This window comes from Mustelus asterias, unplaced genomic scaffold (genome assembly GCF_964213995.1).
Source record: "Mustelus asterias unplaced genomic scaffold, sMusAst1.hap1.1 HAP1_SCAFFOLD_2725, whole genome shotgun sequence".
NCBI classification, from domain to species: domain Eukaryota; kingdom Metazoa; phylum Chordata; class Chondrichthyes; order Carcharhiniformes; family Triakidae; genus Mustelus; species Mustelus asterias.
Genome location: NW_027592670.1, coordinates 23,174 through 45,719, shown reverse-complemented (window position 1 = coordinate 45,719; position 22,546 = coordinate 23,174). Strand labels below are relative to the sequence as shown.

Sequence of the window (22,546 nt, the reverse complement as noted above, 5' to 3'; positions counted from 1 at the left end):
TCCATCAACCCCCCCTTGCCCTCCCCTCCATCAACCCCCCCTTGCCCTCCCCTCCATCAACCCCCCCCCTTGCCCTCCCCTCCATCAACCCCCCCTTGCCCTCCCCTCCATCAACCCCCCTTGCCCTCCCCCATCCCTTACCCCCCCCCTCCATCCTCCCCCCCCTCCATCCTCCCCCCCCCCCCTCCATCCTCCCCCCTCCCCTCCATCCTCCCCCCCTCCATCCTCCCCCCTCCCCTCCATCCTCCCCCCTCCCCTCCATCCTCCCCCCTCCCCTCCATCCTTCCCCCCTCCCCTCCATCCTTCCCCCTCCCCTCCATCCTTCCCCCTCCCCTCCATCCTTCCCCCTCCCCTCCATCCTTCCCCCTCCCCTCCATCCTTCCCCCTCCCCTCCATCCTTCCCCCTCCCCTCCATCCTTCCCCCTCCCCTCCATCCTTCCCCCTCCCCTCCATCCTTCCCCCTCCCCTCCATCCTTCCCCCTCCCCTCCATCCTTCCCCCTCCCCTCCATCCTTCCCCCTCCCCTCCATCCTTCCCCCTCCCCTCCATCCTTCCCCCTCCCCTCCATCCTTCCCCCTCCCCTCCATCCTTCCCCCTCCCCTCCATCCTTCCCCCTCCCCTCCATCCTTCCCCCTCCCCTCCATCCTTCCCCCTCCCCTCCATCCTTCCCCCTCCCCTCCATCCTTCCCCCTCCCCTCCATCCTTCCCCCTCCCCTCCATCCTTCCCCCTCCCCTCCATCCTTCCCCCTCCCCTCCATCCTTCCCCCTCCCCTCCATCCTTCCCCCTCCCCTCCATCCTTCCCCCTCCCCTCCATCCTTCCCCCTCCCCTCCATCCTTCCCCCTCCCCTCCATCCTTCCCCCTCCCCTCCATCCTTCCCCCTCCCCTCCATCCTTCCCCCTCCCCTCCATCCTTCCCCCTCCCCTCCATCCTTCCCCCTCCCCTCCATCCTTCCCCCTCCCCTCCATCCTTCCCCCTCCCCTCCATCCTTCCCCCTCCCCTCCATCCTTCCCCCTCCCCTCCATCCTTCCCCCTCCCCTCCATCCTTCCCCCTCCCCTCCATCCTTCCCCCTCCCCTCCATCCTTCCCCCTCCCCTCCATCCTTCCCCCTCCCCTCCATCCTTCCCCCTCCCCTCCATCCTTCCCCCTCCCCTCCATCCTTCCCCCTCCCCTCCATCCTTCCCCCTCCCCTCCATCCTTCCCCCTCCCCTCCATCCTTCCCCCTCCCCTCCATCCTTCCCCCTCCCCTCCATCCTTCCCCCTCCCCTCCATCCTTCCCCCTCCCCTCCATCCTTCCCCCTCCCCTCCATCCTTCCCCCTCCCCTCCATCCTTCCCCCTCCCCTCCATCCTTCCCCCTCCCCTCCATCCTTCCCCCTCCCCTCCATCCTTCCCCCTCCCCTCCATCCTTCCCCCTCCCCTCCATCCTTCCCCCTCCCCTCCATCCTTCCCCCTCCCCTCCATCCTTCCCCCTCCCCTCCATCCTTCCCCCTCCCCTCCATCCTTCCCCCTCCCCTCCATCCTTCCCCCTCCCCTCCATCCTTCCCCCTCCCCTCCATCCTTCCCCCTCCCCTCCATCCTTCCCCCTCCCCTCCATCCTTCCCCCTCCCCTCCATCCTTCCCCCTCCCCTCCATCCTTCCCCCTCCCCTCCATCCTTCCCCCTCCCCTCCATCCTTCCCCCTCCCCTCCATCCTTCCCCCTCCCCTCCATCCTTCCCCCTCCCCTCCATCCTTCCCCCTCCCCTCCATCCTTCCCCCTCCCCTCCATCCTTCCCCCTCCCCTCCATCCTTCCCCCTCCCCTCCATCCTTCCCCCTCCCCTCCATCCTTCCCCCTCCCCTCCATCCTTCCCCCTCCCCTCCATCCTTCCCCCTCCCCTCCATCCTTCCCCCTCCCCTCCATCCTTCCCCCTCCCCTCCATCCTTCCCCCTCCCCTCCATCCTTCCCCCTCCCCTCCATCCTTCCCCCTCCCCTCCATCCTTCCCCCTCCCCTCCATCCTTCCCCCTCCCCTCCATCCTTCCCCCTCCCCTCCATCCTTCCCCCTCCCCTCCATCCTTCCCCCTCCCCTCCATCCTTCCCCCTCCCCTCCATCCTTCCCCCTCCCCTCCATCCTTCCCCCTCCCCTCCATCCTTCCCCCTCCCCTCCATCCTTCCCCCTCCCCTCCATCCTTCCCCCTCCCCTCCATCCTTCCCCCTCCCCTCCATCCTTCCCCCTCCCCTCCATCCTTCCCCCTCCCCTCCATCCTTCCCCCTCCCCTCCATCCTTCCCCCTCCCCTCCATCCTTCCCCTCCCCTCCATCCTTCCCCCTCCCCTCCATCCTTCCCCCTCCCCTCCATCCTTCCCCCTCCCCTCCATCCTTCCCCCTCCCCTCCATCCTTCCCCCTCCCCTCCATCCTTCCCCCTCCCCTCCATCCTTCCCCCTCCCCTCCATCCTTCCCCCTCCCCTCCATCCTTCCCCCTCCCCTCCATCCTTCCCCCTCTAGGGACATGAGGGGCTGGGGCGAGGAGGGGGGACGCTGGAGGGTGAGCCACTGGAGAGGTAAGGGGCTGGAGGGTTGACTCGAGGGTGAGGGGTAGAATGGGACAATTCTGTGCCCATTCTGAGTGTGGGTTGGCAGGCTGTTTGATAGTGGGGCCTGTCAGCCTGAGCCTGCAAGTCACCAACACCAGCCTGGAGGGCAGGGAGTCGGGAAAACAGCCTCTGCCGTTTCAGTGATGTCACACATATATATGGTGAGAAGGTTCCAGTCCCGGCGCTTGATATGTGACAATCCAAACCGGGAAACTCTGGACTTAGTTGTTAAAACTCTGGCTAAATTTTGTTGCACTACTGGTGGGGATGGGTCTGTCGCTGTATAACACTGGGGTACAGTACTGGTGGGGATGGGTCTGTCACTGTATAACACTGGGTACAGTACTGGTGGGGATGGATCTGTCACTGTATAACACTGGGGTACAGTACTGGTGGGTACTGGTCTGTCACTGTATAACACTGGGATACAGTACTGGTGAGGACGGGTCTGTCACTGTATAACACTGGGGTACAGTACTGGTGGGGACGGGTCTGTCACTGTATAACACTGGGATACAGTACTGGTGGGGAAGGGTCTGTCACTGTATAACACTGGGGTACAGTACTGGTTGGGATGGGTCTGTCGCTGTATAACACTGGTACAGTACTGGTGGGGACGGGTCTGTCACTGTATAACACTGGGGTACAGTACTGGTGGGGACGGGTCTGTCACTGTATAACACTGGGGTACAGTACTGGTGGGGACGGGTCTGTTGCTGTATAACACTGGGGTACAGTACTGGTGGGGACGGGTCTGTCGCTGTATAACACTGGGGTACAGTACTGGTGGGGACGGGTCTGTCACTGTATAACACTGGGGTACAGTAGTGGTGGGGACGGGTGTGTTGCTGTATAACACTGGGATACAGTACTGGTGGGGACGGGTCTGTCACTGTATAACACTGGGGTACAGTACTGGTGGGGACGGGTCTGTCACTGTATAACACTGGGGTACAGTACTGGTGGGGATGGGTCTGTCACTGTATAACACTGGGGTACAGTACTGGTGGGGACGGGTCTGTCACTGTATAACACTGGGGTACAGAACTGATGGGGACGGGTCTGTCACTGTATAACACTGGGGTACAGTACTGGTGGGGACGGGTCTGTCACTGTATAACACTGGGGTACAGTACTGGTGGGGACGGGTCTGTCACTGTATAACACTGGGTACAGTACTGGTGGGGATGGGTCTGTCACTGTATAACACTGGGGTACAGAACTGATGGGGACGGGTCTGTCACTGTATAACACTGGGGTACAGTACTGGTGGGGACGGGTCTGTCACTGTATAACACTGGGGTACAGTACTGGTGGGGACGGGTCTGTCACTGTATAACACTGGGTACAGTACTGGTGGGGACGGGTCTGTCGCTGTATAACACTGGGGTACAGTACTGGTGGGGATGGGTCTGTCTCTATAACACTGGGGTACAGTACTGGTGGGGATGGGTCTGTCTCTATAACACTGGGGTACAGTACTGGTGGGGACGGGTCTGTCACTGTATAACACTGGGGTACAGTACTGGTGGGGACCGGTCTGTCACTGTATAACACTGGGGTACAGTACTGGTGGGGATGGGTCTGTCACTGTATAACACGGTACAGTACTGGTGGGGACGGGTCTGTCACTGTATAACACTGGGTACAGTACTGGTGGGGATGGGTCTGTCACTGTATAACACTGGGTACAGTACTGGTGGGGATGGGTCTGTCACTGTATAACACTGGGGTACAGTACTGGTGGGGATGGGTCTGTCACTGTATAACACGGTACAGTACTGGTGGGGACGGGTCTGTCACTGTATAACACTGGGTACAGTACTGGTGGGGATGGGTCTGTCACTGTATAACACTGGGGTACAGTACTGGTGGGGATGGGTCTGTCACTGTATAACACGGTACAGTACTGGTGGGGACGGGTCTGTCACTGTATAACACTGGGTACAGTACTGGTGGGGATGGGTCTGTCACTGTATAACACTGGGTACAGTACTGGTGGGGATGGGTCTGTCACTGTATAACACTGGGGTACAGTACTGGTGGGGATGGGTCTGTCACTGTATAACACGGTACAGTACTGGTGGGGACGGGTCTGTCACTGTATAACACTGGGTACAGTACTGGTGGGGATGGGTCTGTCACTGTATAACACTGTACAGTACTGGTGGGCACTGGTCTGTCACTGTATAACACTGGGGTACAGTACTGGTGGGGACGGGTCTGTCTCTGTATAACACTGGGGTACAGAACTGATGGGGACGGGTCTGTCACTGTATAACACTGGGGTACAGTACTGGTGGGGACAGGTCTGTCACTGTATAACACTGGGGTACAGTACTGGTGGGGACGGGTCTGTCACTGTATAACACGGGTACAGTACTGGTGGGGGATGGGTCTGTCACTGTATAACACTGGGTACAGTACTGGTGGGGATGGGTCTGTCACTGTATAACACTGGGGTACAGTACTGGTGGGGATGGGTCTGTCACTGTACAACACTGGGTACAGTACTGGTGGGGATGGGTCTGTCACTGGTTATCAGATTAAGTTGATGCGTGTGTTGAGATTATTAAACAGTTACGTTGTGCCGTGTGTGGTTTTCTCCCTGTTTAGACTATCTGAGAGAAAGTCACTGAATGGAGTTTTTGATTCTGATTTGATTTATTATTGTCACATGTACTATCATACAGTGAAAAGTATTGTTTCTTGCGCGCTTTACAGACAAAGCATACCGTTCATAGAGAAGGAAAGGAGAGAGTGCAGAATGTAGTGTTACAGTCATAGCTAGGGTGTAGAGAAAGATCAACTTAATGCGAGGTAGGTCCATTCAAAAGTCTGACAGCAGCAGGGAAGAAGCTGTTCTTGAGTCGGTTGGTACGTGACCGTAGGCTTTTGTATCTTTTTCCCGACGGAAGAAGGTGGAAGAGAGAATGTCCGGGGTGTGTGGGGTCCTTGATTATGCTGGCTGCTTTTCCCGAGGCAGCGGGAAGTGTAGTCTGAGTCCGGTTAGCTGGTCTGAAATGCGTGCTTTCGTAGATTGCATTTGTCATCCTCTGGTGCTGAAGCTCTGGTTGTCCAGAATGTGCGTGCTTGCAGAGTCTGGGGTCTGTCCAGTTCACTGCTGTTGTGTGTCGCGCGTGTGGGATGATCGATGGGCGACCACTAAAACAGAGCAGTGAGTGAAAGGGCGTCTGACCCTGGTGTGAACTGGGAGTGAAAGAGTTGTCTGAAGCTCACCATGCAGGTTCCTCTCTCTCGCGTCACACAGCAGCATCCCTCTACACCTGGAGTCAGATCAGCAGAGCCTCTGTCTCAGTTTCAACTCACCGGTGTCCTGACTTTGCTGTGCGCCCTCTGTTCATCAAGGGAAGGTTTACTGAAGCTGTGCTGGTTTGCATTCTCAGGCAGGGTGTGTAACTATCAGGCTCAGACTGACTGTCTACATTGCCGTTTATTCAAAGGAAAGGCAAGTCTATTCCGTAGAATCCCTGCAGTGCAGAAGGAGGCCATTTGGCCCCTCCAGTCTGCACCGACTCTCTGACAGAGCATTTTTTACCCAAGCCCTATCTCTGCAACCCCACATATTTACCCCACCGTTCCCCCGAAGGTCCCTCATGGCAGGCTGGTGCAAAAGATTAAATCACATGGGATGAACTCGCTAGATGGATTCCGAACTGGCTTGGCCATAGGAGACAGAGGGTAGAGGTGGAATGGTGTTTTTCTGAATGGAGGTCTGTAACTCGTGGTGTTCACAGTAAGAAGTTTAACAACACCAGGTTAAAGTCCAACAGGTTTATTTGGTAGCAAAAGCCACACAAGCTTTCGGAGCTCCAAGCCCCTTCTTCAGGTGAGTGGGAATTCTGTTCACAAACAGAGCATATAAAGACACAAACTCAATTTACATGAATAATGATTGGAATGCGAATACTTACAACTAATCAAGTCTTTAAGAAACAAAACAATGTGAGTGGAGAGAGCATCAAGACAGGCTAAAAAGATGTGTATTGTCTCCAGACAAGACAGCCAGTGAAACTCTGCAGGTCTAGGCAACTGTGGGGGTTACAAATAGTGTGACATGACTAGTGGTGTTCTGCAGAGATCGGTGCTGGGACCTCTGTTTTTTGCATTATGTTTAAATGATTTGGAAGGAAACGTAGCTGGTCTGATTAGCAAGTTTGTGGATGATACTAAGATTGGCGGAGTTGCGGATAGTGATGAAGATTGTCAGAGAATACAGCAGGATACGGATAGGCTGGAAAACTGGGTGGAGAAATGGCAGATGGAATTTAATCCGGATAAATGTGAGGTGGTGCATTTTGGTCGATCAAATTCAGGTGGGAGCTATAAAATAAATGGCAGAATTATCAGGAACAGAGACACACAGAGAGATCTGGGAGTACAGAGAGATCTGGGAGTACAGAGAGATCTGGGAGTACAGGTCCACAGATCCTTAAAAATGGCAGCACAGGTGGAAAAGGTGGTGAAGGAAGCAGATGGCACGCTTGTCTTCATCGGACGGGGCATCGAGTATAAAAACTGGCAAATTATGTTAGTTATGGCCACATTTGGAATACTGTGTCTAATTCTGGTCGCCGCACTACCAGAAGGACATGGAGGCTTTGGAGAGAGTACAGAGAAGGTTTACCAGGACGTAGACCTGGTATGGAGGGTCTTAGCTATGAGCAGAGAGTGAATAAACTGGGATTGTTCTCCCTGGAAAGACGGAGGCTGACGGGCGACCTGATAGACATTTATTCAAGTATGAGGGGTATGGATAGGGGGAAAAGTTGGAAGCTTCTTCCCAGGGCAGAAATGACAATTAAAAGGGGGCACAAGTTCAAGGTGAGGGGGGGAAGGTTCAGTGGAGATGTGCGGGGGGAGTTTTTTACACAGAGGGTGGTGGGGGCCTGGAATGGACTGCCAAGTGAGGTGGTTGAGGCAAACACGTTAGTGACATTTAAAACTTATCTGAATAGACACATGAACAGGTGGGGAATAGAGGGATACAGGCGGTTGGTCTCGGTAGGACAACATGATGGGTACAGGCTTGGAGGGCCTGTTCCTGTGCTGTACTGTTTGTCCATTCTCCCGACTTGCACGGACGCGGTGGACTCGAGGAAGAGTTCTTGGAATGCTGTCGGGATAGTTTCCTCGGACAGTATGTTACAGAACCTACGAGTTATCTTGGATCTGGTCCTGAGTAATGAAACCAGTAAAGTTAATCATCTTGTGAGGGATCCTCTTGGAATGAGTGATCACAATATGGTTGAATTTCTAATACAAATGGAGGGTGAGAAAGTAGGGTCCCAAACCAGTGTCCTCTGCTTGAACAGAGGGGAGTACAATAGGATGAGGGTGGAATTGGCTAATGTAGACTGGGCGAGCAGACTGGTTGGTCGGACAGCTGAGCAACAGTGGCGGATTTTTAAGGAGATTTTTCTCAGTACTCAGCAAAAATATATTCCTGTGATAAAGAAGGAATGTAAGAAAAGAGATAACCAGCCGTGGATAACTAAGGAAATAAAGGAGAGTATTAAATTAAAAACCAATGCGTACAGAGTGGCCAAAACTAGTGGGGAATTAGGAGATTGGGAAAGCTGTAAAAAAACAACAAAGAACTACTAAGAAAGCGATAAAGAAAGGAAAGATAGATTATGAAACTAAACTAGCACAAAATATAAAAACTGATAGTAAAAGTTTTTACAAATATATAAAAAGGAAAAGAGTAGCTAAAGTAAATGTTGGACCCTTAGAAGATGAGAAGGGGGATTTAATAATGGGGAACGAGGAAATGGCCGAGGCCTTAAACAAGTTTTTTGTGTCGGTCTTCACGGTTGAGGACACAAATAGCTTACCGAAAATTGATGGTTGTGGGACTGTAGGGGGTGAGGTCCTTAAAACGATCACTATTACTAAAGAGGTAGTGCTTGGTAGGCTAATGGGACTAAAGGTAGACAAGTCCCCGGGCCCGGATGGAATGCATCCCAGGGTACTGAAAGAAATGGCAGAAGTAATAGCAGGTGCGTGGGTTGTAATTTATCAAAATTCGCTGGACTCTGGGGAAGTGCCGGCTGATTGGAAAACAGCTAATGTGACGCCACTGTTTTAAAAAAGGAGGTAGACAAAGGTGTGGAGGCCGAGACGTTGAGCGTCTTCAAGACAGAAATTGATAAATTCTTGATTTCTCGAGGAATTAAGGGCTATGGGGAGAGAGCGGGTAAATGGAGTTGAAATCAACCATGATTGAATGGTGGAGTGGACTCGATGGGCCGAATGGCCTTACTTCCGCTCCTATGTCTTATGGTCTTATGGTAACTACAGGCCGGTTAGCTCAACGTCCGTAGTTGGGAAATTGCTGGAATCCATGATTAAAGAAGAAATAGCAGGACACCTGGAAAAAAAATGGTTCGATCAAGCAGACGCAGCATGGATTCATGAACGGAAAGTCGTGTTTGACGAATTTACTGGATTTTTATGAAGATGTGACTAGAGCGGTTGACAGAGGGGAACCGGTGGATGTGGTGTTTTTAGATTTCCAGAAGGCATTCGATAAGGTGCCTCACAAAAGGTTGCTGCAGAAGATTTGGGAACACGGAGTTGGGGGTAAGGTGTTGGCGTGGATTGGGGATTGGCTATCCAACAGGAAGCAGAGAGTTGGGATAAATGGGTGCTTTTCTGGTTGGCAGTTGGTGACTAGTGGCGTGCCGCAGGGATCGGTGCTGGGGCCTCAACTGTTTACTATTTACATAGACGATCTGGAGGAGGGGACTGAGTGTAGGGTATCAAAGTTTGCTGACGACACGAAGATAAGTGGGAAAGCGAATTGCGTGGAGGATGCGGAAAGTCTGCAGAGAGATTTGGATAGGCTGAGCGAGTGGGCGAGGATCTGGCAGATGGAGTATAACGTTGACAAGTGTGAGGTTATCCACTTTGGAAGGAATAATAGTAAAATGGACTGTTATTTAAGTGGTGAAAAATTACAACATGCTACTGTGCAGAGGGACCTGGGGGTCCTTGTGCACGAATCGCAAAAACTCAGTCTGCAGGTGCAGCAGGTGATCAAGAAGGTGAATGGAATGTTGGCCTTTATCGCGAGGGGGATAGAATATAAAAGCAGGGAGGTCTTGCTGCAACTGTACAAGGCACTGGTGAGGCCGCAACTGGAGTACTGTGTGCAGTTTTGGTCCCCTTATTTGCGGAAGGATATATTGGCCTTGGAGGGAGTGCAGAGAAGGTTCACCAGGTTGATACCGGAAATGAGGGGGTTAGCTTATGAGGAGAGATTGAGTGGATTGGGCCTGTACTCGTTGGAGTTTAGAAGGCTGAGGGGAGATCTTATAGAGACATATAAGATAATGAAGGGGCTTGACAGGGTAGAGGCAGAGAGATTCTTTCCACTGAGAAACGAAACAAGAACTAGAGGGGACAGCCTCAAAATATGGGGGAGTCAGTTTAGAACAGAGTTGAGGAGGAACAACTTCTGAGGGTAGTGAATCTCTGGAATTCTCTGCCCATTGAAGCAGTGGAGGCTACCTCGTTAAATATGTTTATGTCACAGGTAGATAGATTTCTGATCAATAAGGGAATTCAGGGTTATGGGGAGCAGGCGGGTAAGTGGAACTAAACCACTATCAGATCAGTCATGATCTTATTGAATGGCGGGGCAGGCTCGAGGGGCTAGATGGCCTACTCCTGCTGCTATTTCTTATGTTCTTATTTCTTATCTTTGGACTGTGGGAGGAAACCCACGCAGACACGGGGAGAACGTGCAAACTGTACGCAGACGGTCACCCGAGGCTGGAATCGAATCTCGTGTTGTGAAGCAGCAGTGCTAACCACTGTGCCATACAAAGGGGAACAGTCTTCCAGCACAGGTCAGGCCCTGAATCGTTTTCCCTTTGCTCTGGTTCATAGCCGAATCGAGAGGCATTTAATGTTCCCACTGCCAAGGTCACCGAGATGGTGCAGGTTTGTGCCCCCTGGAAACTCACGGTGGTTTACCTGGGGGAGGGGGGGTGGTGCAGTGAGGAGAAATCCCTGTCTGTGAAGGTTCCCCTCGAACTGGATGGAAGGGGATGTGGAATAAGGAGAGGAGCTGGCCGACAGAGCAGGATTTGCCCGCTTGCTGTGGTGCTCGGATTGGAGGCTGCGCTGCAGAAAGTGCAGCACATCAGTGAGGTGGGGGAATTACCTGGGTGGCAGCAGTGTTCCAGGCAATGGTCGCAGCCCTGAGCCCAGGGTGCTGCGGTTTGGTCAGGGACAGGAGGGTGTGGAGGTATGGTGGTTAGCTGCTTTACAGCGCCAGGGACCTGGGTTCGATTCCCGGCTCGAGTCAGTGTGTGGAGTTTGCACATTCTCCCCGTGTCTGCATGGGTTTCCTCCGGGTGCTCCAGTTTCCTCCCACATTCTGAAAGATGTGCAGGTTAGCTGGATTGGCCATGCTAAATTGTCCCTTATTGTCCAAAGATGTGTAGGTCGGGTGGATTGGCCATGCTAAATTGTCCCTTATTGTCCAAAGATGTGCAGGTCGGGTGGATTGGCCATGCTAAATTGTCCCTTATTGTCCAAAGATGTGCAGGTTAGGTGGATTGGCCATGCTAAATTGTCCCTTATTGTCCAAAGATGTGCAGGTTAGGGTGGATTGGCCGTGCTAAATTGTCCCTTATTGTCCAAAGATGTGCAGGTTAGGTGGATTGGCCATGCTATATTGTCCAAAGATGTGCAGGTCGGGTGGATTGGCCATGCTAAATTGTCCCTTATTGTCCAAAGATGTGCAGGTTAGGTGGATTGGTCATGTTAAATTGACCCTAGTGTCAGGAGGATTGGCTTGGGTAAATGTGTGGTTATGGGGATAGGTCCTGGGTGGGATTGTGGTCAGTGCATGCTCGATGGGCCGAATGGCCTCCTCCTGCACTGTCGGGATTCTATGATTCTTGTGTGACTGTGAGTGAGCCAGGTCTGGGGAGAAGTGGAGGAACCTTACAAATCGTCCAACAGGCTTGAGGTTCTTACAGCTGATGGGGATGGAAGAGAGGGGGGGCGCGGTGGGCGGAGTGAACTCCCCATGGTCCTGTGCTATGGGGAACCATTCGAGAGATGGGTTAATAAGAATGTAGTGGTGTCAGGAGGAGAGAGAGTTCTCTGCGGCTGAGAGCGGGAGTTCAGAAGGTTGTGTTGCCTGCCCGTTGCACCGTTCAGGACCTCTTGTCGGGGCCAGAGAGGAAGCTGCAGTGTGAGGGGGAGGATCCAGTTGTCCTGCTCCATGTGAGTGAACACTGGTGCAGTCAATGGCACTGAAGGTTGATAACTGCCCGGTATCTGATGGTTTACATCCCAGAGTGTTGCAAGACGTGGCTGTAGAGATAGAGGATATGTTGGCGATCATCTCTCAAAATTTGATCGGTTCTGGAACAGTGCCTGCAGATTGGAAGGAGGGAGAGAGGAAAAGGAATTACAGATCTGTTAACCCGACATCAGGCAGAGGGAAAATACTGAAATCTATAACTGGAAACTTCACAAATAAGGGTAGGGATGGACCGAGGCAATGTGGATTTATGAAAGGGAAATCATGTTTAACAAATCTGTTAAAGTTTTTTTAAAAAAAAGTTTGTTTATTAGTCACAAGTAAGGCTTCCGTTAACACTGCAATGAAGTTAGTGTGCAAGTCCCCTAGTCACCACAGACCGCCATCTGTTCACGTCAATGCACCCTAACCAGCACGTCTTGCAGAATGTGGGAGGAAACCGGAGCACCCGGAGGAAACCCACGCAGACACGGGGAGAAGGTGCAAACTCTACACAGACAGTGACGCAAGCCGGGAATCGAACCTGGGTCCCTGGCGCTGTGCAGCAGCAGTGCTAACCACTGCTGCCGTGCCGCCCTGTTTGGGTTTTTTGAAGATTTATTTTTCTTTATTCATTTGTGGGACATGGGCGTCGCTGGCTGGCCAGCATTTATTGCCCATCCCTAGTTGCCACTTGAAGCTGAGTGGCTTGCTAGGCCATTTCAGAGGGCAGGTGAGAATCAACCACATTGCTGTGACTCTGGAGTCACATGTAGGCCAGACCGGGTAAGGACGGCAGATTTCCTTCCCGAAAGGACGTTACCCAGATGGGCTTTTCCGACAATCGGCAATGGTTTCATGGTCATCAGTAGATTCTTAATTCCGGATATTATTGAATTCAAATTCCATCATCTGCCGTGGCAGGATTCGAACCCGGTTCCCCAGAACATTCGCTGAGATCTAATAGTCCAGAAAAATACCACTAAACCACCGCCTCCCCTATTACCTATAGGGCAGATGAGGGGGGGGCCAGTGGATGTGATGTACTTGGTTTTCAGAAGGCTTTTGATAAAGTCCCACAAAGGACTTTAGGCTTTTAAGTGTAAGTTGATGGGGATTCAGGACCAGCACATTCCTGTAAGGATGAAGGATAAGTATGGCAAGTTTTGGGAACCTCGGATAACGAGAGATATTGTAAGTCTAGTCAAAGAGAAAAAGGAAGCATTTGTCAAAGCTAGGAGGCTGGGAACACACAAAGCAAGTGTGGAATACAAGGAAAGTATAAAGAAACTGAAGCAAGGTTTAAGGAGGGGTAAAAGGGGTCACGAAAAAGCATTGGCCAGCAGGATAAGGAAAATCCCAAGGCTTTTTATACATATATAAAGAGCAAGAGGGTAGCCAGGGAGAGGGTTGGCCCACTCAAGGACAAGGGAGGGAATCTATGCGTTGAGCCAGAGGAAATGGGCGAGGTATTAAATGAGTACTTTGCGTCAGTATTCATCAAATAGAAGGACTTGGTGGATGATGAGTCTGGGAAAGGGTGTGTAGATAGTTTGAGTCATGTTGAGATCAAAAAGGAGGAGGTATTGGGCTTCTTGAGAAACATTAAGGCAGACAAGTCCCCAGAGCCTGATAGGATATACCCCAGAATACTGAGAGAGGCAAGGGAGGAAATTGCTGGGGCCTTGAGAGAAATCTTTGTATCCTCACTGACTACAGGGGAGGTACACACAGTAAGAGTTTTAACAACACCAGGTTAAAGTCCAACAGGTTTATTTGGTAGCAAATGCCATTAGCTTTCGGAGCGCTGCTCCTTCGTCAGATGGAGTGGATATCTGCTCTCAGTAAGAAGTTTAACAACACCAGGTTAAAGTCCAACAGGTTTATTTGGTAGCAAAAGCCACAAAGGTGTGGCTTTTGCTACCAAATAAACCTGCTGGACTTTAACCTGGTGTTGTTAAACTTCTTACTGTGTTTACCCCAGCCCAACGCCAGCATCTACACATCATATCTGCTCTCGTACAGGGCGCACACACACACAAAATCAAGTTACAGAATACTGATTAGAATGAGAATCTCTACAGCCAACCAGGTCCTAAAGATACAGACAATGTGAGTGGAGGGAGCATTAAGCACAGGTTAAAGAGATGTGTATTGTCTCCAGACAGGACAGCCAGTGAGATTCTGCAAGTCCAGGAGGCAAGCTGTGGGGGTTACTGATCGTGTGACATGAACCCAAGATCCCGGTTGAGGCCGTCCTCGTGTGTGCGGAACTTGGCTATCAGTTTCTACTCTGCGCTGTCGTGTGTCGTGAAGACCACCTTCACAGGGGAGGTCCCAGAGGATTGGAGAATAGCCAATGTTGTTCCTTTGTTTAAGAAGGGTCGCAAGAATAATTCTGGTAATTACAGGCCGGTGAGTCTTACATCAGTGGTAGGGAAATTATTGGAGAGGATTCTTCGAGACAGAATTTATTCCCACTTGGAAATAAGTGGACGTATTAGTGAGAGGCAACATGGTTTTGTGAAGGGGAGGTTGTGTCTCACTAACTTGATCGAGTTTTTCAAGGAAGTGACGAAGATGATTGAGGGTAGGGCAGTGGATGTTGTCTACATGGACTTCAGTAAGGCCTTTGACAAGGTCCCTCATGTAAGCCTACTTGTCATAAGTAGGCTTACATTAACACTGCAATGAAGTTACTGTGAAAATCCCCTAGTCGCCACACTCTGGCGCCTGTTTGGGTACACTGAGGGAGAATTGAGCATGGCCAATGCACCCTAACCAGCACGTCTTTCAGACTGTGGTAGATGCAGGAAGGATGTGGGTCATAGACTCATAGAGGTTTACAGCATGGTAACAGGCCCTTTGGCCGAACTAGTCCGTGCCACCCGGTTTTTAAACCCCTAAGCTAGTCCCAATTGCCTGCATTTGGCCCATATCCCTCTATACCCATCTTACCCATGTAACTGTCCAAATGCTTTTTAAAAGACAAAATTGTACCCGCCTCTACTACTACCTCTGGCAGCTCGTTCCAGACACTCACCACCCTCTGTGAAAAAATTGCCCCTCTGGACCCTTTTGTATCTCTCCCCTCTCACCTTAAACCGATGCCCTCTAGTTTTAGACTCCCCTACCTTTGGGAAAAGATATTGACTATCTAGCTGATCTGTGCCCCTCATTATTTTATAGACCTCTATAAGATCACCCCTCAGCCTCCTACGCTCCAGAGGAAAAAGTCCCAGTCTATCCAGCCTCTCCTTATAACTCAATCCATCAAGTTCCGGTAGCATCCGAGTAAATCTCTTCTGCACTCTTTCTCGGATTAGGGGGACACAGTCAGAGAATAAGGGGTAGACCATTTAGGACGGAGATGAGGAGGAATTTCTCAATGGAGGGAGGATGTGGAATTCTCTACCCCGGAGGCCGTAGTGCCTGTTATTGAATGTGTTCAGTATGGAGATGGATAGGTTCTGAGGTATTAAAGCAGGGCGGCACAGTGGTTGGCACTGCTGCCTAACAGCGCCAGGGACCCGGGTTCGATTCCCGGCTTGGGTCACTGTCTGTGTGGAGTTTGCACATTCTCCCCGTGTCTGCGTGGGTTTCCTCTGGGTGCTCCGGTTTCCTCCCACGGTCCAAAGATGTGCGTGTTAGGTGGATTGGCCGTGCTAAATTGACCCTAGTGTCAGGAGGATCAGCAGGGTAAATGTGTGAGGTTATGGGGATAGGGCCTGGGTGGGATTGTGGTCGGTGCAGACTCGATGGGCCAAATGGCTTCCTTGTGCACTGTCGGGATTCTATACTCTAGTTCCCTCCCATAATCCAAAAGACGTGCTGGTTAGGGTACATTAGCCATGCTAAATTCTCCCTCCGTGTACCCGAACAGGCGCCGGAGTGTGGGGACTAGGGCATTTTCCACAATGACTTCATTGCAGTGTTAATATCAGCCTTACTTGTGACACCAATAAATATAGTTTAACTTGATAGGAGTGTATATGACCACAGTGTGGTAAAATGTTGTTGTGGAACCATGATCTCATTGAAAGGCTGAGCAGGCTTGAGGGGCTGTCTAGCCTGCTCCTGCGTGGGAATTTAGTGGGCTGAACAAGCTGAACACACAATGCCCAGCGTGCCCTGGCTCTGTGCAGCCTGTTCTTGCTGCCTGCTCTATCTCATCTCCACTGCTGTTTCACTTTTATCACTTCAATCTGTGCAGGAAAAACAAGTTTGAAAGGGATTGAGTGTTTACTCTCCGCACTGGGTTATTAACCGTGTGAGAGCAGGGCCAGCGACTGACCACATCCTCAGCAGCCCCGAAGGTCACTGAGGAACAACTCTGCGCTCGATCTCACTCCTGAATTCTGGGCCAAATGGCTGTCACATCCTGACATAACACCCCAGCTAACTGAATTCACACTGAACTCTCCCTGTCCAGATGGACAGACCGAATGGGGTGTCAGGCACTCCAACAGCACAGAGACCACAGATACAATCACTGGCTGGTTTAGTACGGGATATTAGAAAAGTTATGAAACCACACTGCATCCCCAAACCTGGTGAAAGACACCCAGATATAACACTGGGGTACAGTACTGGTGGGGACGGGTCTGTCACTGTATAACACTGGGGTACAGTACTGGTGGAGATGGGTCTGTCACTGTATAACACTGGGGTACAGTACTGGTGGAGATGGGTCTGTCACTGTATAACACTGGGGTACAATACTGGTGGGGATGGGTCTGTCGCTGTATAGCACTGGGGTACAGTACTGGTGGGCACGGGTCTGTCACTGTATAACACTGGTACAGTACTGGTGGGGACGGGTCTGTCACTGTATAACACTGGGGTACAGTACTGGTGGGGACGGGTCTGTCGCTGTATAACACTGGGATACAGTACTGGTGGGGACAGGTCTGTCGCTGTATAACACTGGGGTACAGTACTGGTGGCGACGGGTCTGTCGCAGTATAACACTGGGGTACAGTACTGGTGGGGATGGGTCTGTCGCTGTATAACACTGGGATACAGTACTGGTGGGGACAGGTCTGTCGCTGTATAACACTGGGGTACAGTACTGGTGGCGACGGGTCTGTCGCAGTATAACACTGGGGTACAGTACTGGTGGGGACGGGTCTGTCGCTGTATAACACTGGGATACAGTACTGGTGGGGACGGGTCTGTCGCTGTATAACATTGGGGTACAGTACTGGTGGGGACGGGTCTGTCGCTGTATAACGCTGGGGTACAGTACTGGTGGGGACGGGTCTGTCACTGTATAACACTGGGATACAGTACTGGTGGGGACGGGTCTGTCACTGTATAACACTGGGGTACAGTACTGGTGGGGACGGGTCTGTCACTGTATAACACTGTGGTTCAGTACTGGTGGGGACGGGTCTGTCGCTGTATAACATTGGGGTACAGTACTGGTGGGGACGGGTCTGTCACTGTATAACACTGTGGTTCAGTACTGGTGGGGACGGGTCTGTCACTGTATAACATTGGGGTACAGTACTGGTGGGGACGGGTCTGTCACTGTATAACACTGGGGTACAGTACTGGTGGGGACGGGTCTGTCGCTATATAACACTGGGGTACAGTACTGGTGGTGACGGGTCTGTCGCTGTATAACACGGGTACAGTACTGGTGGGGACAGGTCTGTCGCTGTATAACACTGGGGTACAATACTGGTGGGGATGGGTCTGTCGCTGTATAACACTGGGGTGTACAGTACTGGTGGCGACGGGTCTGTCGCTGTATAACACTGGGGTACAGTACTGGTAGGGACGGGTCTGTAGCTGTATAACATTGGGGTACAGTACTGGTGGGGACGGGTCTGTCACTGTATAACACTGTGGTTCAGTACTGGTGGGGACGGGTCTGTCACTGTATAACACTGAGGCACAGTACTGGTGGGGACGGGTCTGTCACTGTATAACTGGTACAGTACTGGTGGGGACGGGTCTGTCACTGTATAACACTGGGATACAGTACTGGTGGGGACAGGTCTGTCGCTGTATAACACTGGGGTACAGTACTGGTGGCGACGGGTCTGTCGCTGTATAACACTGGGATACAGTACTGGTGGGGACGGGTCTGTCGCTGTATAATGCTGGGGTACAGTACTGGTGGGGACGGGTCTGTCACTGTATAACACTGGAGTACAGTACTGGTGGGGACGGGTCTGTCACTGTATAACACTGGTTCAGTACTGGTGGGGACGGGTCTGTCACTGTATAACACTGGGGCACAGTACTGGTGGGGACGGGTCTGTCACTGTATAACACTGGGGCACAGTACTGGTGGGGACGGGTCTGTCACTGTATAACACTGGGGTACAGTACTGGTGGGGACGGGTCTGTCACTGTATAACACTGAGGCACAGTACTGGTGGGGACGGGTCTGTCACTGTATAACTGGTACAGTACTGGTGGGGACGGGTCTGTCACTGTATAACACTGGGATACAGTACTGGTGGGGACGGGTCTGTCACTGTATAACACTGGGTACAGTACTGGTGGGGATGGGTCTGTCGCTGTAGAACAGCCAGTAATCAGTTTTAAACTTGAAGTTTGTTTTTATATGCTCATGTTTTTTAAAGCTATGTAAAATACAGTACTGGTGGGGACGGGTCTGTCGCTGTATAACACTGGGGCCCAGTACTGGTGGGGACGGGTCTGTCGCTATATAACACTGGGGTACAGTACTGGTGGTGACGGGTCTGTCGCTGTATAACACTGGGGTACAATACTGGTGGGGATGGGTCTGTCGCTGTATAACACTGGGATACAGTACTGGTGGGGACAGGTCTGTCGCTGTATAACACTGGGGTACAGTACTGGTGGCGACGGGTCTGTCGCTGTATAACACTGGGATACAGTACTGGTGGGGACGGGTCTGTCGCTGTATAATGCTGGGGTACAGTACTGGTGGGGACGGGTCTGTCACTGTATAACACTGGAGTACAGTACTGGTGGGGACGGGTCTGTCACTGTATAACACTGGTTCAGTACTGGTGGGGACGGGTCTGTCACTGTATAACACTGGGGCACAGTACTGGTGGGGACGGGTCTGTCACTGTATAACACTGGGGCACAGTACTGGTGGGGACGGGTCTGTCACTGTATAACACTGGGGTACAGTACTGGTGGGGACGGGTCTGTCGCTATATAACACTGGGGTACAGTACTGGTGGTGACGGGTCTGTCACTGTATAACACTGGGGTACAGTACCTGTGGGGACAGGTCTGTCACTGTATAACACTGGGTACAGTACTGGTGTGGACGGGTCTGTCGCTGTATAACACTGGGGTACAGTACTGGTGGGGACGGGTCTGTTGCTGTATAACACTGGGGTGTACAGTACTGGTGGGGACGGGTCTGTCGCTGTATAACAATGGGCGGCACAGTAGCACAGTGGTTAGCACTACTGCTTCACAGCTCCAGGGACCTGGGTTCAATTCCCGGCTTGGGTCACTGTCTGTGTGGAGTTTGCAATTCTCCTTGTGCCTGCGTGGGTTTCCTCCGGGTGCTCCGCTTTCCTCCCACAGTCCAAAGGTGTGCGGGTTAGGTTGATTGGCCATGCTAAAATTCCCCTTAGTGTCCTGAAATGCGTAGGTTAGAGGGATTAGTGGGTAAAATATGTAGGGGTATGGGGGTAGGGCCTGGGTGGGATTGTGGTCGGTGCAGACTCGATGGGCCAAATGGCCTCTTTCTGTGCTGTAGGGTTTCTATGATTCGATGATAACACTGGGGTACAGTACTGGTGGGGACGGGTCTGTCACTGCATAACACTGGGGTACAGTACTGGTGGGGATGGGTCTGTCGCTGTATAACACTGGGGCACAGTACTGGTGGGGACGGGTCTGTCGCTGTAAAACACTGGGGTACAGTACTGGTGGGGACGGGTCTGTCGCTGTATAACACTGGGGTACAGTACTGGTGGGGACGGGTCTGTCACTGTGTATCACTGGGGTACAGTACTGGTGGGGACGGGTCTGTCGCTGTATAACACTGGGGTACAGTACTGGTGGGGATGGGTCTGTCACTGTATAACACTGGGGTACAGTACTGGTGGGACGGGTCTGTCACTGTATAACACTGGGGTACAGTACTGGTGGGACGGGTCTGTCACTGTACAACACTGGGGTACAGTACTGGTGGGGATGGGTCTGTCGCTGTATAACACTGGGGCACAGTACTGGTGGGGACGGGTCAGTCACTGTGTGACACTGGGGTACAGTACTGGTGGGGATGGGTCTGTCGCTGTATAACACTGGGGTACAGTACTGGTGGGGACGGGTCTGTCACTGTATAACACTGGGGGACAGTACTGGTGGGGATGGGTCTGTCACTGTATAACACTGGGGTACAGTACTGGTGGGGATGGGTCTGTCGCTGTATAACACTGGGGTACAGTACTGGTGGGGATGGGTCTGTCGCTGTATAACACTGGGGTACAGTACTGGTGGGGATGGGTCTGTCACTGTATAACACTGGGGTACAGTACTGGTGGGGATGGGTCTGTCACTGTATAACACTGGGGTACAGTACTGGTGGGGATGGGTCTGTCGCTGTATAACACTGGGGCACAGTACTGGTGGGGACGGGTCTGTCGCTATATAACTCTGGGGTACAGTACTGGTGGGGACGGGTCTGTCGCTGTATAACACTGGGGTACAGTACTGGTGGGGACGGGTCTGTCACTGTGTTTCACTGGGGTACAGTACTGGTGGGGACGGGTCTGTCGCTGTATAACACTGGGGCACAGTACTGGTGGGGACGGGTCTGTTACTGTATGACACTGGGGTACAGTACTGGTGGGGACGGGTCTGTCACTGTATAACACTGGTGTACAGTACTGCTGGGGACGGGTCTGTCGCTGTATAACACTGGGGTACAGTACTGGTGGGGATGGGTCTGTCACTGTATAACACTGGTGTACAGTACTGCTGGGGACGGGTCTGTCGCTGTATAACACTGGGGTACAGTACTGGTGGGGACGGGTCTGTTACTGTATGACACTGGGGTACAGTACTGGTGGGGACGGGTCTGTCACTGTATAACACTGGGGTACAGTACTGGTGGAGATGGGTCTGTCACTGTATAACACTGGGGTACAGTACTGGTGGAGATGGGTCTGTCACTGTATAACACTGGGGTACAATACTGGTGGGGATGGGTCTGTCGCTGTATAGCACTGGGGTACAGTACTGGTGGGCACGGGTCTGTCACTGTATAACACTGGTACAGTACTGGTGGGGACGGGTCTGTCACTGTATAACACTGGGGTACAGTACTGGTGGGGACGGGTCTGTCGCTGTATAACACTGGGATACAGTACTGGTGGGGACAGGTCTGTCGCTGTATAACACTGGGGTACAGTACTGGTGGCGACGGGTCTGTCGCAGTATAACACTGGGGTACAGTACTGGTGGGGATGGGTCTGTCGCTGTATAACACTGGGATACAGTACTGGTGGGGACAGGTCTGTCGCTGTATAACACTGGGGTACAGTACTGGTGGCGACGGGTCTGTCGCAGTATAACACTGGGGTACAGTACTGGTGGGGACGGGTCTGTCGCTGTATAACACTGGGATACAGTACTGGTGGGGACGGGTCTGTCGCTGTATAACATTGGGGTACAGTACTGGTGGGGACGGGTCTGTCGCTGTATAACGCTGGGGTACAGTACTGGTGGGGACGGGTCTGTCACTGTATAACACTGGGATACAGTACTGGTGGGGACGGGTCTGTCACTGTATAACACTGGGGTACAGTACTGGTGGGGACGGGTCTGTCACTGTATAACACTGTGGTTCAGTACTGGTGGGGACGGGTCTGTCGCTGTATAACATTGGGGTACAGTACTGGTGGGGACGGGTCTGTCACTGTATAACACTGTGGTTCAGTACTGGTGGGGACGGGTCTGTCACTGTATAACATTGGGGTACAGTACTGGTGGGGACGGGTCTGTCACTGTATAACACTGGGGTACAGTACTGGTGGGGACGGGTCTGTCGCTATATAACACTGGGGTACAGTACTGGTGGTGACGGGTCTGTCGCTGTATAACACGGGTACAGTACTGGTGGGGACAGGTCTGTCGCTGTATAACACTGGGGTACAATACTGGTGGGGATGGGTCTGTCGCTGTATAACACTGGGGTGTACAGTACTGGTGGCGACGGGTCTGTCGCTGTATAACACTGGGGTACAGTACTGGTAGGGACGGGTCTGTAGCTGTATAACATTGGGGTACAGTACTGGTGGGGACGGGTCTGTCACTGTATAACACTGTGGTTCAGTACTGGTGGGGACGGGTCTGTCACTGTATAACACTGAGGCACAGTACTGGTGGGGACGGGTCTGTCACTGTATAACTGGTACAGTACTGGTGGGGACGGGTCTGTCACTGTATAACACTGGGATACAGTACTGGTGGGGACAGGTCTGTCGCTGTATAACACTGGGGTACAGTACTGGTGGCGACGGGTCTGTCGCTGTATAACACTGGGATACAGTACTGGTGGGGACGGGTCTGTCGCTGTATAATGCTGGGGTACAGTACTGGTGGGGACGGGTCTGTCACTGTATAACACTGGAGTACAGTACTGGTGGGGACGGGTCTGTCACTGTATAACACTGGTTCAGTACTGGTGGGGACGGGTCTGTCACTGTATAACACTGGGG

General features: G+C 52.3%; 1 protein-coding gene across 1 annotated transcript in view; it reads left to right on the top strand.

Annotated features, from left to right (window-relative positions):
- Positions 1-5,959: 5,959 nt before the first annotated feature.
- Positions 5,960-22,546, top strand: part of LOC144489965 (OTU domain-containing protein 7B-like) — a gene marked incomplete at its 3' end in the record, with an annotated part of 39,526 nt that continues 22,939 nt past the window's right edge. The window contains exon 1 of the mRNA XM_078207797.1: positions 5,960-5,981. The remainder of the gene's footprint in view (positions 5,982-22,546) is intronic.